At 46.7% G+C, this 16,588-nt stretch overlaps 1 protein-coding gene across 2 annotated transcripts in view; it reads left to right on the forward strand.

The window, feature by feature from the left end:
* FOXO3 (forkhead box O3) overlaps positions 1 to 16,013 on the forward strand; it is a 126,231-nt gene extending 110,218 nt beyond the window's left edge. For both annotated transcript variants that reach the window (XM_066248448.1, XM_066248447.1), the window contains one exon: positions 11,406 to 16,013. The gene's annotated coding sequence lies outside the window, so the exon portion shown is untranslated. The remainder of the gene's footprint in view (positions 1 to 11,405) is intronic.
* Positions 16,014 to 16,588: the final 575 nt, after the last annotated feature.

Below are 16,588 nucleotides of genomic sequence, written 5' to 3' on the forward strand. Positions count from 1 at the left end.
CACCAGAAGTCATGGTCTTCTCCAGACTCACTCCCTGACTTGCTGACTGAAGGTCACGTGATGCTGAGTTGGCGGCTTCTGGTTACGGAGTGACTCGAGCAGCTCTGTCCAGTTGACCGTCTGGTTGCAGAGCTGCAGTGAGATGCTTCTCTGCAGGCCTGGGTGTTTCACCCATGTCATTCACTTTAAACAACATGCAGAATCCTTTAACCTGTGGGTCTATCTAGAAAAGAAAAAGATAACCATACCTTTTTATAAGCATCAGCTACTGGGGTGTAAAGTGCACTGTTGTCTCTCGGGCACTCAGAAAGCTTGGTGAAGAAACTATAGATTGGCAGCAGAGACATCTGTGAGCAAGCGTAGTGGTTGCAAAGCTGAGCTTCTAATAAGTCTTCCTGAGTTGGACGTGTCTGCTCTTGGAGGGGAAGCAGAGTCCGTCTCACTGTAGTGTTGATGTCAAAAGATGCCTGATTTCACAAGCTCTCATTCATCTTCATCTTTTGGCATTTGAATACCTCCCACTAGGAAGCCACCTTGCATTTTGTTTTGTTTTAAACTACTTTATGATTAAGACTGGAAAACAACCAAGTAAAGCCCAGATGGAGAGGATAAAAGGGTAGTTTTCTCTCTGTTGCTGCCACTGATCACGTCACTGGCGAATCTCTCAGAATTGTAGGTTTCTCGTCTATTGAAAGGGGACGGATAGAGTTTTAGAGGTACAGTGCAAGTATAATTTTAAACCTGAAACTCACCCCTCTGTCTGTGAAATGGCCCTGGGAGGAGGTGCATGATCTTACTAAAATGTAAAGAAACAGTGGTAACTATTTTCCAAGAGAAGCAAATCTTTGATATTTGTTAGACTTATGTTTAAATGCTATGATTCTAGTATGTCTTTAAATATTTATTTAGGGAGACAGGACTAATTTTGACCAAATACAAGCAATCATAAGCCATCCATGTCTCGTTTTTTTCTTGATGTCGATATTCTGTGTCAGGGAATGTAGCTCATGGTAAATATGAATCTGTAGTACTGCAGAGACTATACTCCGTGGCACTGTTACTGTAGTCTGGTTCAGTACTGTGTACTGGTTCAGTGTGCCAGCCTCAAGAATTCTGCATCTGCAGGGCTCTTTATTCTTACCTTTTAAAAAGTCCCAAATCAGAAGTGTCATTCATGGAGAGAATGGCTGTCTGGATCTTTCTGACGTGAACAGTGAATCGTGTTGACTACCGGAAGGAACAGGGACACAGCTGTGAAAAGGGGTTTCCTGTGCAGAGGCTGGTGCACTCCTTGCATCCGTTCTTTTCCCTAGGAAGCAGTGACATCCAGCACTTTGCCTGAGCCTGTTAGGTGTTTTGTTTTGTTTTTAATTTATTGGTTGATTTAAGAAAGAGAGAGAAGAGAGAGAGGTATGAATTAGGAGTGGGGACATTTATTTGTTGCTCCATTTAGTTGTTCATTCACTCGTTGCTTCCCGTATGTGCCCTGACCAGGGATTGAACTTGCAACTTTGACATTTCGGGACAACACTCTAGCCGACTAAGCTGATCATCCAGGGCCTGAGCTTGTTAGTTTTGAAAGCATCTGTAGTCACCTCGGGCCAGACTACTAAGCATGAGGACAGAGCCTGCATGACTCTCGCTTCAAGCAATTGCATTTATAAATGGCTTTCTAGAAGAAGCTCTTTTGGGCACAGAGCTAATATGAAGCATAAATAAATGGAGTGAAAATCACCAGAATTACTACTGGAAATTCTTATAAACTTGAAGCTCCCATTAAATGCTTTTTTTCTTTTAGAAATGTATTCATAATGCTCAATATTCAACATCTTATAAATGATGTTTCAAAGCAGAGCCCCAGGGACAGTGAGCTGAAGTGGGTGTCTGGCTCAGGTCCAGCTGTTATGAACCAGCTCTAGAAGTTAAATGTAAGCTAAAGCAAGCTCACGGGCTTTTACAGAAGCCAGCATCTGGATTTAGTAGGAACTCCGGCCTCTCAGTATGGAGCTCCTGAAGTACTAGGGCCTGTGTTTTATCCCCCAAAGACGACCGTGGGATAACGGATGGGACATTTGGAAACAAGGTTGTCCCGCAAACCGAGCATGTAGAGTTGCCAGACTCCCTTGGGTCCTTTGCTCCAATGTTTTCACATAAGGCAGTCTTTTCCTCCACGATACATGGTCCCCATCGCCACTGCACCACCTTCCCAACAAGGCTGTGCGTTTCTTGAGGGTGAGGAAACCCTATTTTACTTGCCTCTATCCCCTGTGCCCAGCGTCCTGCAGGTACTCAATGAATGAATTTTGTGTGATAAATCCAGGCTTTCCTTGAGCACTTGTACTAATACAGGGCCTCTTGTTTTGCCACACTGCTGTTCCAGTGGTGAAACCCACTCCCTAGCTGAGAAGAGCTTGGTGTATGACAAGGACATACCGAAAACTGAGGAAGACCCAAGGGCAGGATGACAGAGAATCCCCAGTTCTTGGGGTGGACATGGGTCTGGGTCATTGATCTTTAAGCAGTGTTGTAGAGCAGGATTCCTTTGGGGGCTTCCTTAGAACGCTGGTCCTTGGTTTCTTGAAGAAGAATGATTTGTTGCTAGGTATCAGAAGCCGAACCAAGCCCCTTCCGGAAACCAAGCTCCTCACAAGGAGCTCCTGTGCCCTTGGTTGCAGCTGTTTTGTTTCATTTCTTTCTCTCCCGCTAACAGATGTGAACTTGCTCTGTAATTTCTACATATTCTTAGACCTTCTTTTTTTTTTCCCCCTGAAGTCTACAATATTCATGTATTAAAGGACGAGAATGACCTAGTCATGAAGGCCTCAGAGGTACTTCCAGTGTTCCTGAAATAGAAAACTTGAATTGCCAGTCTTGGCTTTTCAAGGGGACATCAGTATGCCCTCTCTCCTCCCCCGCTCCCTCCCCCATACTCCTCTCTCCTCTTTCTCTTTTCTCTCTTGTGAAAGAAGTTTGGAACATAAAGTAGTCATGCTTATATGGAGTGTTTGATTAGACTCCTCAGGGGAAATTAATGGCCAAGGAGAGAAGGCCAGAGGTTCTAAGATTGAAATCCACCAGGCTTCCTTTTGTATCCACGCCACTGGAATTAATTGGAATTTCCATTGGTTATTTTTTTGTTGTTCAGAAGTGATCAGAAAATGTATATCTGTATCAAATCTATAAGTAATCAGAAAATATGTGTTGACTGATAGACCTGTTAGTGTCCTTGTGGCCTGCCTCCCGAGTGCCTCAGCCAGGGCACTCCCTCCTGCCGCGGGCAGGTCAGCGGCCCGCCTGGCTGGGCTGGGACCCACAATAGGGAGCAACAGGCACTTAGCACGCAGCCCTGGTCAGGCTGAGCAGGCCGGTGACAGTCGTGTATGCCGCACAAAATGCCGATTTACGTCACTCCTGTCCAGACCACTGGCGGCAAGACGGTCCTTTGTCTCTTTGTCCATCTTGATCAACCCTTGAGTCGCTCCTTTCAGTTCCTTCTTGGTTTCCTTCTGTTAATGCTGGTGTGGTTGTTGCTTCTGGACCGCCGCCTGTGTCACCTGCGCATTCTGCTCATACCTTCCAGGTGGATAAGCGGAACTAAAATGGCTGATTTTGTGTTTTCAGTTTCAGAATCACTCTGGAGAAAATTAGATGGGTCTTCAAAACTGTATATCTAAAACAGGAAAAGAAGACTAGAGAGCTTTCTCTTCTGTACTTGGCACTGGGGCGCTTAGATGGGCTGGTGCATTCCACCTGCACTCACAGCGAGCCCGGGGCTTCGGGGCTCCAGGGCACCCCGCCTGGGGCGGGGACTGCACACCCTCCAGCCAGTAAATGCAGTGTAGAGTCACAGGATGGGGCCACAGCCGGTGCACTGACACTTTGTGATATTCAGGTCCTGGTTTATGGCTCTTAAGCGTTTCCTTCTGGACCAGAGTTCCTTGTTGTTTGTAAATGGTGAGTCGCTTGAGCCATGACAACAGCAAGGCTCTTGATATCGAGGCTGCTGATAAAGAACATGTCGGGAGGCGTATACAGGAAGGCTGCGCAAAGGTAAATTCTTCATTAAATACTACTTAATTTTTTAATTAGTTTTTTAAAATTAAATTAACGGAATGTTGAAATTGTACCTTGGGAGTTTCATGAGTTTTCTAAGCTTCATTGGAACCACCCTCTCCAAGAAAGCCTTGGTCTTGGCCCCCAGGCAGCAGGTTTCTGCTTGGATTCAAGTGAGACTAAGTCTTAGCAAATGTGAGGAGGTCTCAAACGCCCTGGAAACCAGAGCACTCGCTGAAAGGGCAGGACTGTAACTGGCAGAGGGGAAGAGGGGGCCATTCCTGAAGGACAGCTCATGCCTTTATTTGCCCGACATTTACTGCACAGCTGTTCTGTCTTTAGCTTTGCAGGCTGCTTGCGGCATCCAGGAAATTCTGCTTCCCCACTAGCAGTATCTGCTTCTGGGGGTAAATACCATGACTCCGAGAATGCTCTTAAAATAGCTGGAGCTTCATCACTGTTTGATCTGATTTGAAGGTTTTACTGTTTTCAAGGAATTCAACATTTCAGGAGCTGAATGTCTATGAAAAAAGTAACCACTCCAGGCACCGTGCGATCAGGTGCCAGGGGAGGGGCTTCGTTTAATAGAAGACAACTGAGGACAGGTGGGCTGGGGGTGTGGATGTGATGTGGGCAGGGAGAGCAAACCAGACTCTGACTGCCCCCGACCTGTGGGTGAGGAGGGTCTGTGCCCAAAGCCTGGGCGAGGACACTGGAGTCTGAACCCACAGGCCTCTGCCAGGAACGGTCTTTGGATATTATACACAAAGTTAAATAACCATGAGTCCAGAGAGGATTCAGATGCCCATGAAAGGCATTTGCCTTAGAAATAATTCTTTAAAAGAACATAATAAGGAACTTTACATGCTATTAAAATTTAAGCATATTAAGAAAATTTGAAATCTCTGCAACTTTGTTATTGACAGTGGATTAATACATGTATTTGTACCGTGTCAGTAGTCACCATATTCAACTCTGGGTACACAGAGTATTGCTTGATGGCATCTCTGTCCCCATTTAAAGACAGGGCGTCATTAAACTTACCTGAACCATCGTGAATCCCTGCACTTGAAGCAACGGGAAAGCCAGTGCCTCCTTTCGGGTCACTCGTGCCCTCTGTCCCCCCGCTGTGAAGCACGGGGGGGGGGGGGGGGGACAGTTGCCCCCTCCTGGTTCCCTTGGTCATGGCAGCACCACACCGAGGCTGCCGGGGGAGGGGCACGCCACGCTAGACCTAGCTTTTGACTGTCCTGGAGGAGACGGCTCTGTGGGGGCTGCCCCAGTCTTCACAGGCAGACATCCCCTGGCACCTTGAACAAGCCCAGAAGTTACTGGGAGACAGCAGGGCTACCTACACAAGATAGCTTTGCTTTTACACAAAGCTTTTCTTTTTTCTAATAGTGCATATAACAGAGTGTCTTTCTAGGATTTTCCTGAGTGTCACCTTTGCCACAGGAAGCTTGTTGTAAGCTTCCCTGTCACATCCTCACCTTCGTCCTAGGCATTTCCTTGCCCATCAGAAAGCACCAGAGCCTGTGGGCTGTTTCCTGGAAACTTGACTTTCCTTTCAGGGAAGCTTTTACCTGAATACAGGCCAGAACTTCCATACCTGTTCTGTTTCCCCTGTACACTTCCCAGTGGCTAAACTGGCAAGCTGACAGCATTTGCCAAAGTGGATTGTTCCAGAGCTGTGCCTCCCGGTCCCCCTCCTCCAGCAGTCAGGGGGGATGGGTCTGTTTGGCCACATCACAGGCAGAGGGCTGGATTTTAATTGTCCAGGTCCTTGCTGTTAGTGACCACCCAGCTGGTTTTCATGCACTTCCCTTTTTTTTTCTAAGTGAGGGAGACAGAGACAGAGAGGGACAGACAGGATAGGAGAGAGATGAGAAGCATCAATTCCTTGTGTGGCTCCTTAGTTGTTCATTGATTGCTTTCTCATATGTGCCTTGATGGGGGGTGAGGGCGCTTCAGCTGAGCCAGCAACCTTGGGCTTCAAGCCAGCGACCATGGGGTCATGTCTGAGAGCCCACACTCAAGCCAGTGACCTCCCGGTTTCCAACCTGGGTCCTCAGCATCCCAGGTCGCTGCTCTATCCACTGCGCCACTGCCTGGTCAGGCCCTCCACTCTCTTTATCACCCCTTCCAACTTGGAAGACTGAAAAATTACCAAATGAAGCCAGTGTTGTGCCCATGACTGTCCCTGGGTTCTTCATGCTTTCCCTGTGACGGGCACCTCCGAGGAAGCCACTTCTAGTTTGGTAGTCCAGAAGTAGTGTGGCTGCCTAAGCTAGGCCCCCAACATGCTGTGTTTGCTGGAGTGGGGTGATGCCAATTCCAAAAGCCTTGGTGGCTGCTGGCAGATGGCTGTGGCTCGTGGGTTTGGGGTACCCGTTAGATCCCTCTGGGGCAGAGCAAAGATGGTGGCAGGCAGCCATTTTTTTTTTTTGCTCTCAGGGGTGGAAACAGTCATACTTTCTGAACTCGGCGTGAGGCTTCCCTGTCAGGTTGTGTGAACATCAGTTCGTTTCCTTTTCTATCCTAAATGTCCATATATAGGCCCCAGCTTGCCCCAGGGGCCAAGTTTGGCTTAAATAATCCCTATGTTTAAAGAGGGAGGAAAGTGGTGTTTCACTTAGATTTTTGTTTTTCAAGCAGACTTTTCCTCCAGATGTCTTTCCATCTTTTTTTTTTTTTATTTTTATTTTTTTCTGAAGCCGGAAATGGGAGAGATAGTCAGACTCCCGCATGCGCCCAACCGGGATCCACCCGGCACGCCCACCAGGGGGCGATGCTCTGCCCCTCCGGGGCGTTGCTCTGCCGCGACCAGAGCCACTCCAGCGCCTGGGGCAGAGGCCAAGGAGCCATCCCCAGCGCCCGGGCCATCCTTGCTCCAATGGAGCCTCGGCTGCAGGAGGGGAAGAGAGAGACAGAGAGGAAGGAGAGGGGGAGGGGTGGAGAAGCAGATGGGCACTTCTCCTATGTGCCCTGGCCGGGAATCGAACCCGGGTCCCCCGCACGCCAGGCCGACGCTCTACCGCTGAGCCAACTGGCCAGGGCCAATGTCTTTCCATCTTCGCCAGGAGAGCAGGGGGACCCCGGTAGGTTCGTGCGTGTGACCTTCATCCTGCTGGCCTTTTTTCCTCCTGTGACACATTTGGTATCAGGGTCCTGTTCCTTTCTTTGTCAGGGAGACAAAAACGCTATGAAAAATCCCAATCTGTTACCATGGAGTTCCATTGTGGGAGGACAGTGGTAGGAACATTTATGTTTTTATTCCCAGATTAAAGTTGATAGGGGTTGTTATGTTTTGTGTGGCGTTTTTTGGAGGCGTTGCCCTTTCTTAGAACATCATGTGACTTAGTGGTGCTAATTAGGCAGAAACTTGTCTTCCCTACAGATGCCAAGATGATAGAGGGACTTGCTCTCACCAGAGACCAGACGACAGCATCTACGGCTATTTTTAGAATGGGCCTCATCCTTTAGTCCCTCACCTCTTTTTTCTTGCAGCAACAGTGTGATTTCAAACTTACTGACCTGGGTGAGGAGGGGAAAGGAAGGGATCACCTCCCTATTAATGTAAGTCATTGATGGGACAGGGCACTGTCAAATTTATTGTTCGTTGGCCCTGTTGCCTAGTAACTGTAAAGTGATAGCTGTAGTTCCTTTCAGCTGCATGATTCCTTTTCCTTCCACGTTTTGCTTAATCTGATGTGTCTTTAAACTTAGCAGGCCATCAGCATCTACACATAAACCTCCCAATGAACTACAATTCTTACTTTAAACAGTGTCAGAATGGTGGGAGCTTCACTGAAATCCATGATACTTATGCCCAACCTAAGCATCATTGACTTCCTGGCTCAGTAGCTGGTCTCACTCCTAAGTGTGCTCCCTCTATTCTTGCTGCCCGTGGTAGAGTCGGACAGACCTGTGCGACGCTGAGCCACCAAAGAGTGGCGGTACACCCAGGGCAGGTAAGGGCTGCTTTCCTTAGGACCATGTTAAGTCAGGAGGTCTTCCGAATGAATGGTGATTCTGGGTTTCTTCCTGGAAGGACAGTTATATTGCTGTTCAACGTTCATCTGGTTCCTTTATGTTTTTACATTATTTTGCAATCTGTTTGCCTACCATCACAAAGAAAAGTCGCCTTTCTGTTCTGTGGAGTTTTTGTATAAAACTTGTTTGATAGCTGCCCCTAAACCTGGGGCTGGGCCTCTTTGGCTTAACCTCCAGGCACAGGTGGTTTCTGAGCCAGGTGGGAGGCGTGCCGATGGGACTGGGGGGTTCTGGGGCGGGGCCACAGGTGGCTCGAGCCCATTCTACAGAAGGGAAAGTGATGAGCAGTGCATCTCCAGTTCAGTGAGGATGCTTCCTGAAGATGCTGGGTGTTTTGATGAGGAACTGGGCAGTTGGCCTGGGAATTGTTGTTGGTTGTTGCTTTAGACTATCTGTTGTGGGCCCCCTGGCCCTGGTGTCAGGTTTGATGCCATGTTGGGGGTTATAGTGCACTCTGCCTCCTTCCTTCCTATGCTGAGCCAGCCCCAGCATCAGAGCAAGCTGTGTGCTTGTGGAAGAAGTGTGTCACCACCCCAGTTCCATGGCCAAATAATTAACACCAAAGGGAACTGGGGGAGGGGATCTGAATTAGGTAATACTTTATAGCTTCTCCCTTGGCACTTCCAGTAAGTCAGGAGCAAGAGTTGGGGACCAACGTCCCCTGACAACTAATTTCATAGTGACATTAGGTTGTGGTTTATTAAGTGTTATTGTGAGGGGAAAAGCCAGATCCCCTTCCAAAGAATCTTGTCTGTACCCCTGTTCGTTCATGCCTCTGGGGTCCAAGGTAGAGATCCTGGACTAGTCCTGACTCTTGAAGGCCCAGTTGCTCGCAAATACTGAGATCCAGTGCCCAGTCCAGCCTTCTTCCCTCTGTAATCAACAGGCCGTTATTTTATGGTCCAGGGTAAATTGGCTCCTACCCTTACAAAGGAAAGAAAGCTCTATGGGAAAACAACTACTGGGGTTAGGGGAAGAAGGGGTTTCTTTTCCTGCTTCTGTCCCTGCGGCCGGTAAAGCAACCTTCCTTCCTATATTTGGAGTTATATCCAGGGTGACCACGGCTGTGGGTGTGTGACTTCACAAATACTGAGCCGTGCTATCTTTTGGAGCGTTGGTAGTGAAAGGTAAGATTGCCACCCAGTGCAGTCACAGAAGAGATGAAGTCACAAGGACACTTGTAAAAATTCCTTATGCGCTCATGATGCTATCTCCTCTGAAGAGGGAGAAGCAGATGTCCACAGTGTGTGTGAGAGCTTTTGATGCATTTTTCATTACTTGTTCACCTTATCCGGTGAGCAGATCGTGAGTTCATGTTGCTTCACTACCACATTTCTATCCATTTCTTGGCCTGGAGCCACTTCTTTTCCTACCATAACAGCCAGCACTCTCCACAAACAAAAGGTCTTATGTCTTGAGACCTGTCGTATCAGTTCCTGTGGTTACATTTCTACAAATATACAGTTGACCCTTGAACATAGTGGGTTTGAATTGCACAGATCCAGTTATACCGGGATTTTTTTCAAGTAAATATATTGGAAAGTGTGTGTGTGTGTGTGTGTGTGCGCGCGCGCGCAAGTGTTGGCTGTTGTCATTTCTTTAAAATTGACTTTATTGGGGTGATGTAGGTTAATTACATTACATAGATTTCAGGGCTACCATTCCATAACACATCATCTGCACACCTCACCATGCCTTCACCACCCCAAGTCAAGTCTCCATTTTATTAGGAAAATCTTTGGAGATTTGCTCCAATTTTTAAAAATTCACAGATGAAGCACATGGCTTAGAAATATCAAAAAATATATATTTCTTAAAGGTATGTCATGAATGCATAAAATATACATATATATTTTCTCTTCCTTATGATTTTCTTAACATTTTCTCTAACTGACTTTATTGTAAGAATATAGCATATAATACATGTAACTTACATGTTATATGTTAATCAACTATGTTCTTGACTATTAGTAGTTAAGTTTTGGGGGAGTCAAAAGTCATATGTGGATTTTTTTTTTTTTCTGAAGTTGGAAACAGGGAGGCAGTCAGACAGACTTCCGCATGCGCCCAACCAGGATCCACCCAGCATGCCCACCAGGGGGTGATGCTCTGCCCATCTGGGGCGTTGCTCTGTTGCGACCAGAGCCATTCTAGCACCTGAGGCAGAGGCCATAGAGCCATCCTCAGCGCCTGGGCCAACTTTGCTCCAATGGAGCCTCGGCTGCGGGAGGGGAAGAGAGAGAGAGAGAGAGAGAGGAAGGAGAGGGGGAGGGGTGGAGAAGCAGATGGGTGCTTCTTCTGTGTGCCCTGGCCAGGAATCGAACCCGGGATTCCTGCACGCCAGGCCGATGCTCTACCACTGAGCCAACCGGCCAGGGCCTTTATGTGGATTTTTGACTGCACATGGTTTTTGCTGCCCCAGCAATAAATCCCATATTGTTTAGGGGTCAACTCCACTTTTTAAAAGTATCTTCTAACTTTTCCAGGCTTGGTGGTCACCTGAAGTCTGATGGGACTTGTGTAATTCAGATGCTCTGAGAGGACCTCTGTCTGTGCTCACCACTGAAGACTTGCAGAGGCAAAATGATAGTGGTGTTAATTGTTGAAGGGATGTTTTATGAGAGGGTCTTTTTTATTTTCCATGTGTGTGTTATGTAATTCTTTTTACTCTGCAGAGTTGACGTAAAAAGCAAATTCCTAAGACAGCCCATCTAGAGATTGCTTACTCTTTTTTTCAGTGGGGGGAGTCAAAATGACCCTCACCCAGCAGTGTATACTTAGTAAGCCTTCGCAGAAAATGTGCATTTCGTCTCCCCTGGTTTTGGAGTATTAATGCAAGGCTGGTAAGCAAAGTCAATTAGTTCATGTAGCCAGTGGATAAAGACCAGAAAAGCGTAGCTGGTCTGCTTAGGGTGACCAGCTTCCCTGGTTTTAGCATCCAAGTTTGTGTCCCGGGAAATCCAGGACGCCCCTCTCCTGAAAGGGCCCCCTACCACACACTTTTGCTTTACTCCTCTTTGTTAACCTCCTGAAATGAATGACCCCATTTCCTTTGAGCTTTTCCCACTGGAGAGCGGTTTGTAATCAAGCAGAGAAACTAGGTAAGTCGTCTGCATGCTCTGTCATAGGCTCTGAGGCCTTTGAAGTGGATGCAGCCAGAACAGCACTCCTGCCAGTGCTCTGGGCTCGGAGGGGGGGTAGGAGGCAGCTGCGGAAGTGTGACCATGAGGTAGGTGTCTGTCCACCCCTGCCATTGGAACGTCCTTAATCGTCTCTGGTTTTCTTTTCTCCTCCTGCAGACCCCCAGACTGACACAAGACCTACAGAGAAAACCCTTTGCCAAATCTGCTCTCAGCAAGTGGACAGTGATACCGTTTACAGCCTAACACCTTTGTGAATCCCACGCTATTTTCCTAACCCAGCAGAGACTGTTAATGGCCCCTACCCCGGGTGAAGCACTTACCCTTGGAACAGAACTCTATATATAAAGTATGCAGATCTTCCTTGGAAGGGGTGACATGCCACCTGCCAGCGAAGGACAGCACCCCGCCAGCACCGCCCACCCTGTTCAGAGCACACCAGGAGCCCCGTTGGCGATTCTGTGGTGTTTTACTATTGTGATGGTTTATGGGATGTTTCAGGTGTTGTTTTGTGTTTGTTTTCCTTTGACTATCTGAGTTTTCCACATGCATTCACTTGCGGTATTTTTCTGTTAAAACGTTAACCATTCTTCCCCTGGCAAATTGATAAACAGAAGGAAAATGTACCAGTTACCATTTTGGCTTTGGGCATCGCGAACGGTTGAGCCCCTGGATTTCCATAAACTTAACAAATTACATTAGGGAGGGATTTTCTTTTTTCTTTTGTTTGGTAGAAAACTACCCATTTCTAAAAACTGAACAGTGGCCAAGTGTTTGCAGTGTGCACCAGTCCAGGACCGAAGCCTGCCCTGGCGTGACGGACGGCACACGCCACCAGCCCAGCGTGTCCGGTTCCGAGTCGGGGCGCCCAGCGCCTGATCTGCAGCTGCCGGTCTGTGGATTGCGCTCTCCTGTCAGTACCCCCGCTAACGCAGTCAACAGCGATGCTGTGTTGGTTAGAAATAGGATCTTTTCAAGAAAGAAATCAGCTGTCCACTAATTGCCAAATGCCACTAAAGGATTTAGTTTTAAGGAGAAAGGAAAAGAAAAAAAAAAGTAGTCCTGTTTTGCTTTGCAGAAGAAATGAACTTGCAGGGGAGCATTAAGCCTACAGTGAGAAATGTGTGAGAAGTACACCTGAGTCGATAGAGAGGGAGTTTTAACCTTGCTGTTTTCCTGAATTTGATTATTTTCAGCCTTGCTGTGTATAATCTGACCTACTGGACGTGTCTGAGTGAGAGGCAGTAGCATACAAACTGATTTTTTCTTTTTATATATAATCATAGATGGTCATTGTACCAGTGACACAATGGAAGTACAGATAGGGCAGTTTTGACTTTTCCCCCCTATTTTCTTCTATGGATTTCATTTTTGTTTTGTTTTCAAAAAGTTACGGTGCTGTATAGGTGCTTTCTGTTTAACCTGGAATGGGTGATTATCCTACTTACCTTCTTTGGTAGACAGAATAGTTGGGAACACCTTTGGTACATATGAAACTGGTATGACAACGCTCTGATTAGCACAGCATATGCATACTTCTCCAAAGTGATATATGAAGACTCTTTTCTTTGCATAAAATGCACTAGGCATATAAACGTATGAATATATTTTATCATGTACAGTACAAAAATGGAACACTCTGCATGGACACTAGGAATACAGGTTAGTATTTCAGCACAGACCCCCTGCATGAGTTCTCGCCAGTGCTTGCACCGTGCAGCGGACACTGACTCCCTCCACCAACACGGACGCGCCGCCTCACCCCCTGCACCCACCGCTGGCCTCCGGGGGCTCCCTTGTGCACCTTGCTTTATAAGTCCTCTGGGGGTAGTGTTGGTGGTGATAACAGCTCCTAGCATAATGAAGATTCCATTTGGTATTGTCACACATCTCTCCCTCCTCGCTTGGGTTGTCATGTTTGAGCAATGGCCCTGTTGATTTCACCCTGCCTTTTACCGAATCTGTAAATTGTTGTGCAATTGTGGTTATAGTAGACCTGTAGCGCATTGCCTTTTCTAAACTGCTACAAGTTTATATTCTTCATTTTAAAAGTATGTATAATTTTTTTAAATATGTATTCTATTCACGTGGTCTGCTTGTCAGTGAAACAGACTTTTGCTTACTATATTCCTTTATATAATGCTAGCCACTTCCTTGGTTCTTTGGTAGTCTGCTGTACACAAGAACTGCCCCGGATCAGCAAAAGAAGGCTGCCTCTGTGGGTGCCTACGCCATGCTGCCCTGTGTGGAGTGGCAGCCCAGAGATGATGGCAGCAGCTGTGGGGGAGGGGGATGGAGGGCTGTTGGATACAAGGGAGAATCCAGAGTGCTTCCAACGGGAGGGCCCTGAGACGGTCTCTCCTGAGCCCAAAGAAACAAGTAAACTAACAAAATAGCTATTTGCCTTTGCAGTTTTCTAGACCCTGGGAGCCACTTCCAGAGTAAGAAAGGCAACCCTCAAATGTGTTTTCAGACTTTGAATGTTGCGTTCCTTTCAGACATGTGACATCTCATTCTTTTTTCTTTTGTTAGATTTCATGCAGAATGTCTTACAAAATGTCCTAGAATCAGATTATAACTTAATCTAAAACAGCTGAGGAAGGAACAGGGGCGGTATGAGAGCAGGCCAGCCACAGAGCACAGAGCAGGAAAATGGAAGGGAAATGTATTTGAATTAAAAAAAAATTTTTTTTTAATAACAGCATCTACATGTAGATAGTTCTGGAGAGCTGAGATCGGGACAAAGTCGAGTGCCAGCATCTGTCCTAGGAGGGGTCAGGATGAAATAGGCCTGTCCAGAATCGCAGCAGCCCCACTGTCATCCTTGGCCACCCTCTGCTGGCCAGCCAGCCAGGGGCCAGGCTTCCTTAGACCAGCCAGGTTCTACAGTGGTCAGGCCGGGCAGAGGTTTAGCCTCAGGCCTCCATCTCTTCTGTTGAGACCTACTTTCAGAAAGAACCAACCGTTGGCTACCATGTGGAGTTCTGAGTGTCATGGCTCCCTCGCAAGAAGTTTTCTGGTGGCTGCGTCACAGCAGAATGCTTAGGCAGCCTCCAGGGCCTGGCCGCTGGCGGGTCTGCACCCTGGTGAGAACCCTCCGAGGCAGCCTCTAACTGCACTGCTCTGGGGGCCTTCCACTTTGTGATGGGAAATTAGAAGAGTAACCGAGTTTGAATAGCATGACATGTATTCTGGGGCTCTGGGGTTCTCTTCGGGACTTCAGAACCAGATACCTTTTACCAAAGTTAGAAAAGAGCTTTATCACAGGCTCTCCCTGTCCAGTGTGGGGACCGACTGCCTGCTCAATGTATCACATCCACTGTGAAGGAGTGAGGTCAGCTTCCTTGAGTGCATCCTTTGCAATACAACAGTTGCTGAGACATTTTAAAATTTCGGTTTCTTTCCTGCTACCAGGAGTACTGTGCATACAGTACGTGGCGGACGGTGTGTGTCTGCTGTCGAGTTTGGGTATTACATGTGTGCGGCCCTTCCCCTCCCTGAGGAGAGGACCTGTGGCTCGCTGCTCAGGACAGATATGCCCAGTCTCAGGGTGTCATTTCAGGCGGCTTCCAAACTTGTTAAAGATGGTAGACACAGACTTCTCTACTGCTTAATGAACTCCCACTTAAAGAATAGGGAACATTTGAATCTCTTAGGACTGTCCAGAGAAAAGCAGTCAGCCCGGTCCGTTTGGAGTGCTCATGCCCCGGGCTGGTGAGCAGAAGGAAAGGCCACACCCTTTCTCTCTGAGTGCAGAAGCAACCCCGACCACTCGCAACTCTCGTTGCCTTTTCCTGCTGCATTTGGGGAACATTGTATGATTAGGCGTCACAGTTTTTTGTTTTCGTTTTTTCATTAAGAAAACAAAAAAATGCAATCACTGGCTAAGAGGTACGAAAAAGCCAGCCTCTCGTGGAGGTGGGGGAGGCAGGGCACATAGAGAGGAACGGGGAGTCCTTCTGAGGTCGTCTGGCCAACAAGGTCTGAAAGCAGATGCCCAAATAAATGAAAAGTATATTATTTTTGATCCGAATCTTTCATGGGTCACATTTTATTGCAGTTTGAATGAATGAAATATTTTTCTCTAATTTTATTTGTATGTGTTTTTTGTTTGTTTGTTTTTGATGAATGATTGGTTACAAGGCCTCTGCCACACTCCAGAAATATTTGTGCAGCTGATTTTAAAGATTGTGTGTCTGGTTACTTATTTCTCCAGAATTATCTCATTGCCTGGCAATCAGTTTTCTCTCGTATTCTTGTCCTAGCACATTGTGTACACAGGGAAGTAAACAGGTGTGAAGGAGGACCAGAAAAATTAGTTAATATTAAAGAAAAAGTGTGTTTTGGCTTCACATGCTGAACTTTTTTTAAGGGAAAAAGTTGCATGAATGAGAAAAAAGTATGTATACAGTATCTGTAAAATTTTCAATTTCTTGCTCATACCCCATACAACTAGAATTAAATATGGTGCATGGCCATATTTAATAACGCCTACGAGTTAAGCAGTTAGTACTTTGGTTTGAAGCGCCTCATCCTTTCTTTCAAAGCGAACACTATCATTACATTCTTCTTAAGGATTTTGTCTAACCAGATGTTGCCATGAATTAACTCTACCATCTTTCTTTTCAAGAATCAAAGCCAGTTTGATTTGGGACTCTTCCCCTTTCCTTGGTGTTTGTAGATATTGCCTTGTGTATTCCATTTAAAACCGTAATCTAGTTTGTAAAAGAGATGGTGACGCATGTAAATAAAGCATCAATGACACTATCTTACTCCAAGAAGTCTTTTGTTCTCCACCTCCCACTTTCTTTAACCCCAGAATTGAAATAGCTGAGCTTATCCCACTGTCTTCCTGTGGGATAACTTCACAGGCTGGGACAGGCACTGAGCTGAGAGACTCCATCATGAGATCTCTAAACTTAATGAATCTAGCAAACTTTTTCTCTGGCCCATTTTTTACCTCCACCAACAACCAGACGATTTAATGAAAGCAGATTTATGGCATTGTTCATGGCGGCTGACGCCACTTCGGTGCGCACCGAGTCATGTTGCCCTGGAGGAGCTCTTATGTAGGGAGGCGGGTTTTCATTCTCTGCCTTCACTGAGTGTCAGAGGTTTTGACCTGTCAACGTTTTGGCCCTAATGAGTGTCCTCATGTGCGTCAGGGAGATGGGCACGGCCCTCCTACGTATCAAAAGTCAAATACAATACCTCTTGTGGGCTTCTGGTCAGAACAGCATAAATCCTCTCTGTGCACATGAAAGGGGTCTCACAGTCAAGTTATGGAGAACTCCACCTTGTTGTAAAACTATTCCTAGTAGCCTGGGTTGTTTTTTTTATTT

This window comes from Saccopteryx bilineata, chromosome 12, assembly GCF_036850765.1.
Source record: "Saccopteryx bilineata isolate mSacBil1 chromosome 12, mSacBil1_pri_phased_curated, whole genome shotgun sequence".
In the NCBI taxonomy this organism is placed as follows: Eukaryota; Metazoa; Chordata; class Mammalia; order Chiroptera; family Emballonuridae; genus Saccopteryx; species Saccopteryx bilineata.